Below are 5710 nucleotides of genomic sequence, written 5' to 3' on the forward strand. Positions count from 1 at the left end.
GGGAGCCTGAAATCAAGGTGTCTGGCCGCGCCACACTCTGAATCCCTGGGTGAGGTGCTGTTTGTCTTGTCCTTAGCTCATGTGTGGCTCACAGCCCTCGCTGCTCCTTGCCATGGGTCATTGCTCCAATCCCTGCCTGCACAGTTCCATGGCATTCTCCAAAAGTGTCTCGTCACTGGCGTAGGGCCCATCCTCATCAAGTATGACCTCATCTTAATTTGATTACACCTGGAAAGACAGCTTTTTTTTTTAATATAATAGTTTATTTTTACATCATTTTGTACATTTTTTTTTCATACCTCAATTGTAATCCCCGTGAGTTTCCCATCACCGGGTCACCCGTGTGCCATCACCATAGTCCTGTGCACTTCCCTCCCCCTCCCCGTTTTTGATCCCATCCCTGAAAGACAGCTCTTTTTAAGTGATTGCACATGTAGGTGCTAGGAGTTAGGACTTCAACCTATCTTTTAGGGGGTTATAATTTAATGCCACAACACTCACATAGGAGAGAGAAAAAATACAGAGAAGCAAGAAAGAAATAAAGTCATTAAAAATTGGCAGTGCTCAATAAAGGACCAGTGAGGGGGGGGAGTAATAATAATAATGATCAACTATATTCCAGAGGCATTTTACAGGGGTGCAAATGGGGTCAAAATGTGGGGGGAGGAGTGTATGGGACTATGGTGATGGCACACAGGTGATTTGGTGATGGGAAGCCCATGGGGATTACAACTGAGATGGAAAAAGTCACAAAATGATGTAAAAATAAAAATAAAAATATGAAAACAAATTGGCAGTGCTCAGATACTCACACTAACACGTTGGAATGTCTCATAGGTGGTCTTGCCACTGTCAACCATATGTAACAAAAATTCAGTTAGTCCCTATACACCCCTGGGATCTGTTTCTTTCACATGATCATTCATAATGCCTGTTCTAACCATTGTTTTTCATCTTCTGTACTAGATCTTCCCTATTACATTTGGGATCCACTACCAACTTCTTTCTGGATGTATAAAATAATGGTGATTTGGTCATAGTTACAGCTTTATAGATTTTTGAGTCAATGCAATGGCAGGGTCAAGTTCATTCATCTCTCACAGTTCTAGAGGCTGTGAGATCTGTAAATCTCCTGTCTGCCTTGGAAGCTCAATATTGCAGATACGGAGATAGACTCAGAGGGGTAAAACATCTTGCTACAGGTCACACACAGGCCCTTCTGACAGCAGACTTGAAGCTGTCTCCTTATCGGAGTCCCCTCTTATTACATCAGAACTGCTCTTGAGAGTCACCTTAAGGCCTTGATGAATAATCACGAGGGAGAATTTGTTGGGTGAAAATACATGTGCAGAAAATAGTGCAGGTGAGGCCACAAAATCACTGACCAGCTCAGTCTGAGAGGGAAAATATGTGCTGTTTGCTGCAGTGAGTGTGGCAGGAAGAGGTGGGGATCGGGGGTTAGCTGGGTTGTGCTCTATGAGAAACATGGGTATTACACAGAAAGCAATGGGGAGCACCCATGATGTTTCAGCCGGGAGACAGCCTGTTCATACTGGCTGCAGGGTGGAAGGAAGGATGGGAAAACCTGGCTGGGGCAGGTTGACCAGAGAGCCTTGGGGGGCAGGTCAACCAATTGATTCAAGAGATAGGTGTGGGGAAGGCAGTCTGGCCTGGAAGATCAATAGCTGCTCTCTCTGTCTTTGTAGGAAGCTGAGATGTAAGACATGAGTTGGATGCATCCAGTCAAAACCAGCCATTAGCTAACCAGGGGCAATCTACTGCATCCTTTCTTTTGCTTGGCAGGAGACCTCCAGGTGGCATCAGGCTAAGCCTCAGGCCTCACTGGTGGGAAGCGTAGATTCCTGCCACAGGAAGGCACAGAGAGAAGTGGTGTGGTGAATGTACTGAAAACACAGAATTAAACACTTAGGAATTGGATTCAAGCTGCCCTGGAGAGGCCGGGAGATGGAGTCCAGGCCCTCTCTCCTGCTCAGGAAGGTTGACAGCTGGGATGGAAGAAATAATCCCCCTGTGGGTGGTGGAGGTGGACTACCCCTAGCTCTTATGGAGCCAGGGGTCTGGCCTCTTCTCTTTGCACCCCTGAATGTGTCCCTCATGTAGTAGTCTTCTGATTCCACACTCAGCCGAGTTCTAAGCAGTGACCCTCCCCACTACAAACAGCTTCCCTGTGCACTTGTGCCTTTGTGTCCCAAGCAGGACAGTCCACCCTCAGGAGGCTGCACTCAGGCATCTTCCTGGGCAGGCGGAAGTGTGGGCAGAGAACCCTGGGGTGCTGCAGTAAGCTCCCAAGGGGATTTGTGGGCTCTGGGTTCCCAGCTTGGGCAGCTCAATGGACACTGCCACTCTTGGGAATGGGGACCTGGGAAAAGGCATTTTGGGCTAGGAGATGATGATTGATAAACTGGGTTAGATAGTTGGCCTTGAGGGGCTTGTAGACAAAGAACACTCTGGTAGGGGTTCCTCAGCTAGGGTTGGTGAAAGACCCCAGCTATGACAATTACTACCCCAAAGAGACAAGGGATTCACACCAAGTTCCTGGGCCAGGTGCAGCCTCTCCTCCTGGCTGCCAACTGTGATCACAGACTTTGAAGTATAGGTCAGCCATGCCTTCTCTGTCCTTCTGGTTGCCTGACCTGTCCGGTTTAAGCTCTCTGGTGCTGGGGGTAGGGGTGGGGGGGAGTCTTCTAACAAGAGGAAAAAGTAAGGTGTGTTAAGCAACTTCAAGGTCAGGAATTTTTTCTTTTTAAAAAATTTATTTTTTATGCATACAGAACTGGCCAGAGGAGCAGGGGCAGAGGATTCACCAGAGACAGAGTGGGGAGCAGAATAGGCAGATGGATGAAGGACACTGCTGAGGGGAGCAGTGGGTGAGACAGGAGAGGTCTGCTGTGCCATGTGGGTCACCTCCAGAGCTGGGGATCGAACTCCAGGCTGTTTGTGGTGGGGAGGGACACTGCTTAGAACTAGCACAGAAGTGGCTGTGGCTAGCTTGCAGTGCTGCGCTTTAACCCGTTGTGCCACCAGGGAGGGCCCGGTCAGGGATGTTTGCTAAGGCATGTCTAGAGGGGTAAGGGAGGCAAAAGCATCCTAAATCTCATCTGGCGTGTTGGGAAGCATTTCAGGTTGTCAAAACTTGAGGGGTGGGACGCTGCTGGTAAGGGATGTTGCTGAACTCCCTACAAGGTACAAAGTTAGAAGGGCCTGCGTGCCAGCCTGAGGGGCTGGTATACATCCACCAGAACATCGGGAGGAGACAAGGTCTGACTCCAGACCTTCGTAGGGGACTGAGTCCAGAGCAGGAAGCTCAAGTCTCTGTCTCCAGTTGATCCTGAAGGCATAGGGCTTCGTTGGTGCAAAGACTTTGAACATGCCCCTCCAGAGGAAGGCAGAAAAACTTTGGCCTTTTCTCTCTCATTCTTGCTTTCCTCTACAGGTGTGTGCACGCAAATACAGGCAGATGTGAAAATGGGACATAAGTATACATCCAGTTTTGCCATCTGTATTTTTTCCTCTACTCACAAATGTCATGGAAGGCTTCCCAACTCTTTTTATGCACTATCCTTTTAAAAGGCCACAGAAAGTTCCATTGGGTGGCTGCCTTAGTTCATCTGACACATCAAGTTCATCTGGCTGTGCCAGGGAACATTCTGGGTTGTTACAACTTGAGGGGTGGGATGCTGTTGCCAACCACGAGGTAGAGGTAAGTGATATTCCTAAATAACCTAACAGGGTACAAGACAGCCCCTCCAAAACAAAGTATTATTTGCCCCCAAATGTAAGTTGTGCTGAGGTTGAGAAATCCAGACCTACTCAAATCCAAGGGATGGGCATCGAGGTCATTTGCTGTGGTTTTGTTACTACGATGCTGCCTTGACATCTTTTTGTGCATATAACTATTTTGATCCTCATTATTCACAGATACTGCCTGTTCAAATTCTCCTGCTTGCTGAAATTTATTCATAACCTTCAAATCAGGCTTGGGCACCTCTGGTAGTTCGCTGACACATGTAGAGAGATGGAAATTGGGAGACCAAACAAGGTGCCACTCTGGTCGGTTTCAGCTTGACACTGTAATCACGTGTCATTTCTGTGGTCTGTTCAGCACTGAGGTGTACATGTGGTTGTGGCTTTTATAGTCGTTTTGCTGTTTGAAAGGGTCCCCCGTATAGAGCTGAAAGGCTATGTAGGGGTCCTGAGCTCAAGACTCCTTACTGTACCTCACAGAGAAAATATGTGTTAAATAAGTTTCATAGTGCTATTGGCCAGTGATGTTGATTAACCATAAGTATGAAATAAGGAAACACACCCATGATTCTATTCTGATAGACTGATGAAAATGTTGTGAGCAGAGGCAGGTAGGAACATGATCCTATATTTCCCCAAGAGCTATGGTTAGGTATTTGCTAATTCACTGTTTTTAGTCACTTCATAAGACATAACTACAGTGAATGATGGAGAATTGACTGTATACCACGGTAGTCTTGTGTATATAGCCTAAAAATGTGATAGCTGTCTCAGAGGATAGTAGTCCTTAAGAGTTTTCTCTTGTGTAAAAAACACTGGGGGTTGGCCATGTTTATTGCTGCTTTATTTACAATTGGAAAGACATGGAAGCACCCAAAAGCCCAAAAGTAGATGACTGGATTAAAAAGATGTGGTACATATACACAATGGAATATTACTCAGCCACCAAAAAAAAGAAACACATGTCTTTTGCAGCAACCCATGGATCGAGCTGGAAGGGATGATGCTCAGTGAAATAAGCCAAAAAGAAAAAGAAAAATACCAGGTGGTTTCACTCATAGCAGGTGGATAATGGGCCAGATGAGAAAATAATAAAAACAATGAACAGCCATATACCAGAGACACTTTATGGGGGTGGAGTGGGGAATGGGATCAAAAACAGTAGGGGGAAGGAAGTGCGCTGGACTATGGTGAAGGCACACGTGTGATTTGGTGATGGGAAACCCACGGGGGTTACAATTGAGATGAAAAGAAAATGTACAAAATGATGTAAAAATAAACTATTATATCATTAAAAAAAACAATGGGGGTTGGGTGTTCACTGATTTATATGTGTGTGTGTGCATATCTATATATGTGTGATAGATATATACATTATATATTATAATATATCATATACTATCTATAATATATATGTATTATTGAGGCAAAATTAGTCTATAACAAGGTATAGGTCCTCATGACCAACACCAAATATCCAGTTGCCACCCACCACCAACCAATTGGCCCTTTCTATTTATTCCCTTCTCTCTCCTTCCCTTCTAGTCACCACCATTTTGTTCTCAGAGTCTAAGAGTCTGATTTTATTATCTTTTTATTAAAATAATATTATTTTATATGAGTGAAGTCATGTCATATTTGTCTTTCTGCTAACTTATTTCACTTAGCCTGACTCCCACAAAGTCTATCCATGTTGTCACAAATGGCAAGGTTTCATCTTTTTTATGGCCAAGTAGTATTCCATGTGTTTGTATACTGCATCTTCTTTCCAACCAATTTTCGTTGAGCACTTGAGATGTTTTTATGTCTTTGCTATATGAATAGTGCTGCAGTGAGCACTATCTCTCTTCAAGTTTTCGTATTCTTTGGGTAAATACCCAGAAGTAGGATTATTAGATCATGTGACAGTTCTATTTTTTTTTTGACAGTTCTATTTTTAACAGAC

This window comes from Condylura cristata, unplaced genomic scaffold (assembly GCF_000260355.1).
Source record: "Condylura cristata isolate star-nosed mole 26May11 unplaced genomic scaffold, ConCri1.0 scaffold00008, whole genome shotgun sequence".
In the NCBI taxonomy this organism is placed as follows: Eukaryota; Metazoa; Chordata; class Mammalia; order Eulipotyphla; family Talpidae; genus Condylura; species Condylura cristata.